Genomic DNA, 12,201 nt, shown 5'->3' with positions numbered 1-12,201 from the left:
TATAAGAATCAACCTCAAAGGTAGATATGAAAAGATGTAGGGGAGAAGAGAGCTTGAGCTCTTGCAAGCACACACACACTCCCACAAACCCTAGAAGAGAACAGACAAGGTGAGAGGCTGAAAATTTGTTCTTCTTCTTCTTCAACAAAAGAGTTCTACAAAGGAGATAAAGTGACTAACGCACATACTAGAGTATATACAAGTGGTCCAAAAAGTGAACACGCTAAAGTGGAGTGGGTAGGTGTGGACTTCACACAAGGTGAGAGGCTAAAAATTTGTTGTTGTTCCTCTTCTTCAACAAAAGAGTTCTACAAAGGAGATAAAGTGACTAACACATACTAGAGTATATAAAAGCGGTCCATAATGTGAAAATGCTAAAGTGGAGTGGGTAGGTGTGGACTAGTCAGTGTAGTCTAGTTGTAGAATCTTTAGTGTGTGAAGATATGTCAGTGCTAGATGTAAATATCGAATGGTCATGCAGGCGCCTTGTGAGTGTCAGCTCTGTTGAGCTTGGCATCCCAACACTCCCCCTCAAGCTCAACTCCAGCTCGTGAACTCTAAGCATATCTCAAAATATGCAGAGCTTCTCAGCTCCCAAGGCCTTTGTGACGATGTCAGCAGAGCAGCCTAATCGTGTGTGCTGACGTAGGCCAAGTCAATGTCACCTGCCCAAGACTCTCTCCCTGATGAAGTGGTAGTGTACCTCAATATGTCAGTAGCCTGACCCTATGTACTGATGTAGGCCAAGTCGATGTCGCCTGGCTAAGTCTCTCTCCCTGATGAAGTGGTAGTGTACCTCAATGTGTTTCCTCTGTGCATGAAAACCTGGGTTCCTTGCCATTGTATAATGCTACGATTGTCACAATATGTGATGACATTTCTCTCCACATGCAACCCCAAATTAGCAAAGTAGCTTGCATAACCAAGCTACCTCACACGCTGCCACCACCACAACTCCTTTGTACTCTGCCTCTAGCAATTGTGGGCTGCTTCTTGCTGCTCCATGTCATTGCAGCACTCCCCAATTAAAACATAAATCCACTGGTAGATCTCCTGTCTGAGAGATGCTACCTGCCTAATCTGCATCTATGTACCCATATAGCTCCAATGGTACACTTGCTGCATAAAACAATGCATAATCAACAGCGACCCTCAAATACCAAAGTGTGTGTCACACACTGTCAAGATGTGGTTTGTACGGAACCTGCATAAACTGGCTCACTAAGCTAGCAGTGTAACGCAAATCTGGCTTCCTGATCATGACATAGATCAAAATCCCCACAATCTTCCTATACATAGATAAAACTTCCCACAATCTTCCTATACATAGTGGGGTCCTCCAACACATAAAATGCATCTGAGCTTGCCATTTTGATATAATGGCACTGAGATTAGTTTAAAACCAGCCATCCCATATTTGGAGATGTAAGGTTCCTCCATTCTAAAATGGGAGAAACACTTAAGATAGTCCACTAAGTCTTATCTTAGGAAAAATTTCCTATTCATCGACACCTTGACCCTGTAAAGATTCAAGGATACGATTTATAGGTATGATCTAGCTCTATCCCACAGGGGGAGCGTGATTTTCTAAACATCAAATCACCCATAGGGTAATTGATCATAAATTGGGCAACTACTAGACTTGATTTCTAGAGACAACGCTTTTTTCCTCATCTTATGCAAGGCACAGCCGCTGGCCTAGTTTTCTAGAATAGAATTGCCCAAGAACCTAATTATCTAGCGTAGGGCTTTCACTTAATCTGTTGGAAAGCTACCCGAATAATCGAGTCCACCCATCCGTAGGATGGTGCCGTCGGGGCATTCCATCCTCCCACTTTCCACCCTACTCATGCATCAATTTGTTTTCTAATTAATCCTACGACACTGTTTGACATAAATAAACATATTCCTTAATTAAGGCCCTTTTTCACAAGGTTCGTTAAAACAGCCTTTTTACACAATGCGATCATACCAAAGACAAGATATATTTATATTAAAAGTTTATACATGAGTCAATTCCATACAAGCCAAACTGGCTCTCTTATTCTTTTCCTTTATTCTGCCGATGATCTAGAATTCGGCCTTCCAGCCTCTACATGCTGGGCAAAACCCTACAGGACCATACACCTCATCTGGCAAGGACTCAAGCCGGCCTGTCGCCCTCTCAGGCTCCATCACTCGATCCTCCCGCCCCTCAGAGGGATGTCTGCACACTAGGGTGGGCTTATTTACCGCACTAGCCAGGGCCCTCAGAACTAGGCAACCTCATAATCTCTCGCCTCAATCGGTGATCCTTATTCTCCCAATGGTATGAGGGATACCTTGGGCCATTCCCGGGCTTTGTTAACGACACTGCCCGGCTACACAAGCACGGAACGGAGTTAGCGTTGAAGTCAAAAAAAATCTTGAATTCTAAAGATAACAACTTCAATGCAATTTATTAAATATAGTATTCACAATTCGTGAAGATAACAATTTCAACGCAATTTATCGAATATAGCATCACATAATTCGTAACTTCGTACAATTTTTATGTCATCATTTTAAAAGGGAAAGATTCCATTCATTAACACTAATTTAAGAAAAATCTATTCTTTTAAAAATTAACCAAGCTAACCTGGCCACCATTTCCTTGAGGAGCTTGAAAAGGGAGGGCTGGAGCCGCATTGGGAGCATCTTCCCTAATCTCGTTATTGCGTGCTCCTCTTGAGGCAATATTTTGACGTCTCCAAGAAGAGGCCATCTTAGGCGTTGCCTTGTAGAGCTCGCTGCTGCTGCGATCGAAACGCTTCAGTCAGATCTGAATTCTGAGTTCGTTTGCTCATCGTATGAGCAAAAGAGTATGATGCACGAACCTTTTCTTAAGGCAAAAAACCCTTATTAAAGTCTACGCAAATGGGGGGAGGGGGGGGAATTGTGAGATGTCTTTAAGGGTAAAAACGTGGAGGAGGGCTGAGAGGGCTGCTGTAAGTCTATTCACACGGGGGGGAAGGGAGGAGAAGAGTTAAGGACACTGCCTCCTAGCAAGAGGGGGATGGAGGAAAATTGGCCTATCTGAAAAGAGGCAAATGAGGGGGTGTGAGAGAGGTGGCTGCAAGGGCGGATGTACTGCAACAAGTACGCTACACAGGGACGGACGGCGGTACAACAGGGCATACGCTACACAGAAATGCATGTTGCCTGTCGAACACCTCGGGGGTTTATATAGCTGAGGGGTATGGGTACGGGCGCTGCACAAAGCAAGGATGAAAGGACGGTGTACCTTCAAAGGCTGCGGATCAGTGGCCTACATGGGTCTAGGGGAAAGGTACGGTGTCTGTTGTCTGGGAAAGGAGTGGTACGCATGTACCTTATCTGGTCTGAGGCAGCATGGGAAAGGAGTGGTACGCATGTACCTTATCTGGTCTGAGGCAGCATGGGTCTAGGGGAAAGGTACGGTGTCTATTGTCTGGGAAAGGAGTGGTACGCAGGTACCTTATCTGGTCTGAGGCAGCATGGGTGTCCACGTAAGGGTACGTGTGGACCAAATAGTGGGCAGCCATCCTTTGGTTCTTGGGGGGCCATCGTACGGGTTCAGACCGTTCGTCAATCGGACGCCCGGTTGTGCATTTATTAAGGTTTAAAGGTCGCCGTTTTTAACTAAAATGGTTGAAATTTGCGTATAGGCTTGATCCGATGCCTGTTTTGGATGCTGGAAAATCCTATATTATGGTAAAATCGCACGCAGATTCCAAATTTGGACTCAGAATCTGAAGATTCTAAGTAGAAATGACTCAAATAATAAAATCATTGATTTTTATACCATGAAAACTCATAATTACATGGACATTTCTTTATTAGTGAAGATGGGTATGTTACATCCTTCCCCCCTTAAAGGAATCGAGATGTCCTCATCTCATCATGAATTGGGGATAATCCCTTAAGAGTGTAGCTTCATCTTCCCAAGTTGCATCTTCTTCAGGGTAATCTTTCCACTGTACTAGATGTTCTACAATAGTTCTTTTTCGGAGTTGCCTTTCCCTAGAATCTATGATGCTACTGGGTTGTAATTCAAGGACTCCTTGAGTAGGGATTACAACTTGTTCATCATCAAGAATATGATCGAGACTGGGGACATATGGTTTTAACAAACTTACATGAAATACATTATGGACTTTGATATGGGCTAGGAGTTGGAGTTTATAGGCACTTTTACCTAGACACTTGATAACTGTATAGGGACCACAATACCTAGGGCTAAGCTTCTTATATTTCCCAAGTGATAGAGAACTTCGTTTGGGTCGCACTCGTAGAAGAACTTTGTCTCCTTCCGTGAAGATCCTTTCAGACCTCTTATTGTCAGCATAAAGCTTTTGTCGATCTTGGGCAGCTTTAATATCCTTTTGGATTGCCTTGGTTTGTTCCTCCATTTCTTCGAGCATTTTCCTGGATGCCTCAACTCTTATGATTGGATCAGAGAAATTTAGAGGAGACAGGCATTCTTGCCCATAGAGTGTCTTGAATGGTGACATTCCTATGCTTTGATGTAAGACGCATTGTAGGCAAATTCTACCAGAGGAAGGTATTGAATCCACCTTCTTGGTTCCCGTCCACAGTATGCTCTGAGAATGTCTTCAATTACTTGATTGACTCTCTCAGTCTAGCCATCGGTCTCTGGATGATAAGCTGTGCTAAAGCAAAGTTGAGTTCCCAGGGCTTGAAATAAAGACTACCAAAATTTTGAAGTGAAGTCAGAATCCCGATCACTTACTATCCTTTTTGGGAGACCATGAAGTTTGTGGACTTCCTTGATGAATATTCGAGCACCATCAGAAGCTTTGAAGGTCTTCTTTGCTGGTATAAGGTGAGCTACTTTGGTAAGTAAGTCCACTACTACTAGAATGGAGTCATATCCTCCTTGAACAGTGGGGAGACTTGTGACAAAATCCATACTAATGCACTCCCACTTCATTTGGGGAATATCTAAGGGTTGAAGTTTTCCAGGCATCTTGACCCTTTCAGCTTTGATCCTTTGGCATGCGAGACATTGCTTCAAGTACCGAAGCACATCATTCTTCAAGCCTTCCCAATGAAAGCTCCTTCTTATGGCATGTAATGTTTTTGCATAGCCTGGGTGTCGTGCAGCAGGGCTATCATGAGCTTCATGGAGGATTAGTTTCTTCAAAGCAGGATCCTTAGGGATACATAGCTTGTGATTGAAGTAGAGGCTTCCTTGATGAGTGGAGTTTTCTTTGATTAGATTCTTCTCTTTCTCTGAATGTCCCCCTTCTTCTACTAACTTTATCATCCTCTGATAATCTGGATCATGAGATGAGACTTCTTCCACCGTGACCAGTATGGGATTATTTGGCATTGAAATTGCACTCAAGAAAGATTTGCGGCTAAGTGCATCTGCTACCACATTATCTTTCCCAGGGCAGAATTTGATGTCGAAATCATATTCTTGTAGAATTTCAAACCATCTCCTTTGTCGCATGTTGAGGTTAGGCTGGGTGAAGATCCACTTTAGACTTTTGTGGTCAGTTACAAGCTGGAATTTGCCCCTAAGAGATAATGTCTCCATAATTTGAGGCAATGAACAACTGCTAAGAGCTCCAAATCATGGGTGGCATAATTTGCTTCATATTGCTTTAGCTTGCGGGAAGTATAAGCGTCTGGTCTTCCTTCTTGGCCTAAGACACCACCAAGTGCTAGACTACTAGCATCGGTAACCACTTCAAATTCCTTGGAGAAATCAGGAAGCTTTAAGACTGGGGCAGAAGTAATAGTTGTGAGAGTGAGTGAGAGAAGAGGGAAGAAGAAGAAGAAGCTGTGAAGATTTCCATTAAAGCTGTGGAGCTCACCTCGGTTACAGATCTGAAGCTTGGCCTAACTGGTAAGAGTAGAAAAACTCCCTTGAGCGGATTGCAGGTGCCAAAGAGCAGGTTCAATGAAGATTGAAGTGCATAAAGCAAGTGAAAATTTCTGGTTTTTCTCTAAGCTTTCATGGAAAGCTTGAAGTGAATATACTCTTGGCAAATGTATACACAAAGGCACGTGTATTTGAGCTTGCACATGTATTAGCAAAGTGGGCACAAGCAACATACACAATCTTGAAGCAGATTGATGCATACAGATTTGAGCAAAATCAAGTGGAAGTGAATTTATGCAAAAGTTTCTGGTTTTTCACAAAAGCAGAAAACATACCCCCCGTGGATTGATTGCAGGAGTTAGAGCAAGAATTGAGCCAAACCCTTCAAGCACAAGGTAGATTAGGTCATTGCTAAGAACCCTATCAACTCAAATGTGAAATGCCCCTTTCCTACAGCCCTCTAGAGTAGGCGGTGCTTTTCTGAGCAGAATTCTGGACAGGTTTCAAAAAATATCATGCCATTCACTCATTACTACACCAATTGATGCCATTCAAAGCTTGGGGAGTTGAGAAAAGGCATTGCTAAGGCATTGTGAAGCTTGGTTGCAGCTCATTTGATGTATTTGGAGCTCATTGAAGTCAATTATCAGAGATTTGCAGGTTTGCAGAAGTTCTGTCCAAAAATAGAGCATCACTAATCAAGGCATTAATCCTTGTCTATATCAAATTGGACAAATTCCTTTGGTACAAGCATAGTCCCAAGAGTTGCTAAGCTATTGGTTCAAGAATTTTTGGATTTGGATCAGAATTGAAGGAGATAGAGCATTTTTAGTGAGAGGTGGTACCTGACATTTGCAGAAAATAGCATTCCAGAGAGTTGCAAAACTTGGTGGTTCTCACTCAACTTGAAGAATTTGATCAAACCCTTCTAGGATATGTTGGAGCAATGTGTTATGAAGCCAATGAATGCATAAACATCAAATTTGAACAAGATTTGAAGGAATTAGAGCAAGATCCTTGACTGGTTCTCTGGCAAGGAAAACAAAACCAGAAATTTTTTTGAAGAAGTGTCTCATGGTTTCAACTTTGATCAAGTACACATTGGTGATGAAGCATTGTGGGATGTAAAAGCACATATATTGCAATCATTTGATGTGATTTGGAGAGATTTGGAGCATTACAGGTACTTCATATAGTGTGTTCAAAGGGGTGCATCTACTACTTTGCAAACATGAGAGATGGTCCGGTACAAATTGTTGGAGAGAAGCTTGACAGAACTAACTTTCAAGTGTGGAAGTTTCGAATGAAGAGTTTTTTGAAAGGCAAAGGTTTATGGAGTCTCATGATGAAGACCCGGAGCCATTTCTACCTCCTCAACCAAATAATGCTCAGTTGGTGGCTCACAAGCAATGGGTAGAGCAGTCTTCGAAAGTGTTGCATTACTTTTCAATATGTGTACAGATGACTTGCTTATTCACATCCAAGATGCAAATACACCGAAAGAAGCATGGGATATATTGTGCCGAATGTATGAGACAGACACTGGTGTGCAAGGAAGATACAACTAAAGCAACAGATTCACAGTGTAACACAAAGGAATAGGAGTATACATGAGTATGTTCAAGAAATCAAGGGTTATGCAGATTCACTATCATCAATTCATGCCCCAATGGATGATGATGATTTGGTAGCTCTCACATTGCATGGTTTAGGCCGGGAGTACAAATCTTTTGATACTTCCATCTCAGTAAGGTTGGGAGGAATGCCAGACTTTACTGAGCTTGTGTCATTGCTCATTGTGGAAGAATTAAAGCTTGGACTTGGTGGTATGAATATTACAGGTGGTGCATCCTCATCCAATAATGATGAGCATGCAAGGAATCAGGCTTTTTACTCATCTAGAGGCTCTCGAGGCAGGGGGAGATTTACCCCTCAAGGCCGTGGAGGACGTGGTTGGAATGTCAGATCTACTCAACCACAATCAAATCAGAATTTTCAGAATTCACAGTCATCATTTGGACCACGTGGAGGTCGTGGATTTCAATCCCATAGGGGGAGAGTTGGAACAGGTGCTCATGGTAAATTAACCAAACTGATTTGAAAAATTCTAGAATCAGTTTGCTTGGTTAGAGGCTCACTTTTTCCTATAAATAGAAGCCTTTCCCTTTATTGAAGCTGAATAGTGTTTTTGCAGTGTTACCCTGCTTCTCCCAAGAGCCAAAAACTGTGAATTTACTCATAATTCATTTTTGGACTAGATTTGTCACCTGAGCAACAGATTGCCCCACTTCTTCTGAGCATTCAGAAGAAGCTTTTGTATTGGAGTACAGCTCGGCTATCCTTGGTTGGGAGGGTGGTGGTGGCAACTCAGGTGCTTTTAGCAACCGTGTGGTACATCACGTCTTGCTGGATCTTCGCGAGCTCTTGTATCAGCCAGGTACAGAGGCTGATCAAGAACTTTCTTTGGTCTGGGCGGGATGGTCAGCCAGCCCGGGCTAAGGTTGCTTGGGCAGTCATTACACTTCTACTAGCCCAAGGGGGCTTGGGCATTATAGATCCAATTGATCAGAGTAGAGCCTTATTCGGGGGCTGCTTCTAGGTGCTGAGCCTTGGAAAGAGCTTCTTTTTCAGCAGCGGCTTGCAGGCTAGGGATCCCCCAATAGGGGGCACTTGGGCACCAGAGATACGATGGATCTTCATAGAGATGAGGAGGACAGGCCTCAGTAGAGAATGGGAGGACACATTTGCCTTGAGCATCCTACGAGCTTGGGAGTTGCTGAGACTGGGGCTCTCTCTCAGAGACCTCCTTCTTGTGATGAGGAGCGGGCCAGACAGCTGCTCATTTGGAGCCCAGCGGTACGCACAGAGCAGGGTCATATGCTGGGTTCTCGGCCTCGTCTAGCCTGGGGACCATTGGCGGCAGGCCCAGCACATAGTTTTGGAGACTGGCAGGCCTTCTGCAGTCTCCCAGAGGAGATCCAGGTGGAGAGGCTGAGTCACTTCAGAGGGGGGTTGATTATGAGGGATGACATTCAGGAGGCACTCATAGAGGAGTAGTTCATGCCTCTCGAGCCAATGGCCCCACGGTGGATGGGAGCTTTTACACAGTTGCAGATCCTGATTGCTGTCAGAGCAGAGCTTGCACTGAGGATGGTAGATGCCTCTACTATGAGATCCAGGATGAGGGCAGACTCCAGAGAGTGGAGGCAGAGTCGCCTTTGGTTGCAGAGTGCATCTTTCAGAGGATACGGGTAGTGGCCGCTGCTTCTCGGAAGTGGCATATTGATCCAGACCCTACAGATGTGGACTCTGATTGGTGCATATGGGCATATGCAGTGCGCCCCTTGGCCCAGCTCCAATGGGACCCTGGCGAGTACGAGTGGCATGATCCTTATACATCCCCCGAGGCCACAGAGATCACCTTTTCCCAGTACACTGTTCGGTTGGGGAGACATATTTTGATGGTGAGGAGGATGGTCTCTCCAGCTGCATCGGAGCAGTGGCGGCTACAGGGACTCTCACAGGAGTTCCTGGAGGATTTTTGGACCAGGCTCTTGGCTAGTCGACAGGCACGCAGGATCTCGACTTTCCAGTGGGGCTGGTCGCCCACCACAGGGGCTCTGCAGTTGGCACCTGCCTTGTCTACAGTGGTCTTCCGGCGGCTTGCGTCCGATGCAGCCACCCTTTGGAGGCACAGAGACATTGCCTATGGGACTGTCCTCAGGCGCAGTAGATCTGGCTGCGGCATTCTGGCCCCCCTCTCTCCAGAGGGCATGTATACGTGGGGTGCCGCTGCTTGGTCGACTTTGTCAGGGCTTGCTCTGGGATATGAGACGGAGCAGGACAACCAGGCCATCAGATTCATTAGAGGGGCCAGCCTCGCCTTGTTCCTTCACTAGATTTCTCGTCCGCCAGCTAGACACAGAAGAGGGATCTATGATGGGAGCTCCTCAGCAACCTCACCATCTGGTTCACCTAGAGAGCCCGGTGTTTCAGGGCCTTTGAGGGGAGACTGGAACCACCAGTAGAGACTGTTCGGGGGATTTGGTTGGAGTTGATCCACACCCTGCGAGGATAGTATGACCGCATCTGCGGATGAGGCGATCTTGCGGCGCCAGGCCTTTCAGACCACTTGGCGTAGCGGCCCCTTCTATACCCTACATGTGGGTTCCCCCTGCTGGCACTACAGGCCACCTGTTTGGCTTTCCCCCCCTCCTATTGTATGATATATCCCCTCAGTTCTTTGTACTGATATTTGTACTTTTTTGCACCTAGGGAGAGTCTCCCTAGTTGCCTTGCTTAGATCTCTACTCTGTTTTCTTATTATGAGCAGGAGAGGGGTGTTTTTTTATATAACTAATGAAGGATCTTTTCTTGAAAAAAAAATTCAACTATGTTCACCAATTATAATAAAAGACATTATATCAACAAGGACTTCTATGTGCAATAAATTCTAGTGTCCCATGTTGAAAAATAGGTAGAGGGAGAGGATACACACACACAGGAGCAAACCCTAATGTATATTGCAAACCCTAACCATAGAGGGAAGCCATCTGCCTACTCACACAATGCATAAAGCCATAATCCATAATACACACAACACACTATGAGTTGTGTCCACACACATCTAACCCTAGCTAATGTCCACACACTATGACCAGCTGGACGCAGTCATTTATGTCTCACACATGTTCCTACCTAACATGCCAGCACATAGCATAGCTGGCTCACACTGACATCGAGCTTGAATCTCAACAGCCCCTCTCAAGCTCATGATGTACTGCCATAGATGAAGATGTAGATGAGCTTGGGCTATCAAAGCTCTCAACACTCCCCCTCAAGCTCATCCCATGTACTCCTAACATAGTACGGAAGTACTCAAACTTCTCCCTGCTAAGTGGCTTTGTAAAGATGTTTGCCACCTGCTCATCATTCTTCACATACTGTAGATCAACTGTACCATCCAGCACCTTCTCTCTGACAAAGTGTCCTCGGACAAAGTGATAATGGACCTCTATGTGTTTGGTCTGCGCATGAAACACTGGATTCTTCGCCAACTGTATACTGCTCATGTTGTCACAATGAATGACAACTTTGCCATCAATAGGCTCACCCAAATCTGCCAAGAGATTCTTTAACCAAATTCCTTCACCACAAGTAGCAATGGCTGCACCCCTGTATTCAGCCTCTGCTAGATAAAGCAACTGTAGCAATGGGCTGCACCCCTGTATTCAGCCTCTGCTAGATAAAGCAACTGTAGGTTGCTTCTTGCTACTCCAACTCACCACGACATTTCCAAGTGTAAAGGCATAACCACTAGTAGACCTCCTGTCATATGAGCTACCTGCCCAATCAGCATCTGTGTAGCCATGTATATCCAAGTCTTTACCACTCTCATAAAGTAGACCATAATGTGCTGTGATCTTTACATATCGCATGATGCGTCTCACTACATCCAAATGAGGTTTTCTGGGGCTCTGCATAAATTGGCTTACTAGCCCCACAACATAACTCAAATCCGGGCGTGTGATAGTCATGTAAATGAGACTACCAACCATCTTTCTGTACATAGATGGATCATCCAACTCTTCACCAAAATCAGCCCGCAACTTCACATTCTGCTTCAAAGGTGTACTCATAGGCTTACACCCTGTCATGCCATATTTTGCCAACATATCCAATGCATATTGGCATTGCACTAACCATGTACCTGTATGGTCTTTGATCACTTCAATTCCAAGAAAGTATCTCAACTCACCCAAATCTTTCATGTCAAATTGCCCACTCAATGCTTTCTTGACATGCATCATATCTGTACCATGATCACCTGTGATAATCAAGTCATCCACATAGATGACAAGTAAAACAATCCCATGATTTGTTTTCTTCACATAGAGTGAAGAATCTACGGTAGAAACCCAAAATCTAAGAGAGATAAGATATCTGCTCATCTTATCACTCCAAGCACGAGGTGCTTACTTCAGACCATATAATGTCTTTTTCAATCTGCATACATGAGTGGGATATCTTGGGTGTACATAACCTTTTAGCTGTGCCATATACACTTCCTCTTGTAGATCACCATTTAGAAATGCATTTTTGACATCCATTTGATGCATTTCCCAACCATTAGCTACAGCCATAGCAATGACTACTCTCACTGTTCCCATCTTTGCCACTGGACTAAATGTTTCATCATAGTCCAAACCTTGGGTTTGTGCATAACCCTTAGCTACCAATCTTGCTTTATGTCGTTCAATGGAACCATCAGACTTGCATTTCACTTTGTAAACCCATTTACAACCAATAACATTTTTGTCCTTTGGTAATGCAACCAAATACCATGTATC

Source organism: Cibotium barometz, chromosome 25, assembly GCF_041138505.1.
Source record: "Cibotium barometz isolate CiBa-2024 chromosome 25, ASM4113850v1, whole genome shotgun sequence".
Classification (NCBI taxonomy): Eukaryota; Viridiplantae; Streptophyta; class Polypodiopsida; order Cyatheales; family Cibotiaceae; genus Cibotium; species Cibotium barometz.
The sequence above is the reverse complement of the archived record's forward strand: the minus strand, read 5'-3'. Positions refer to the sequence as shown.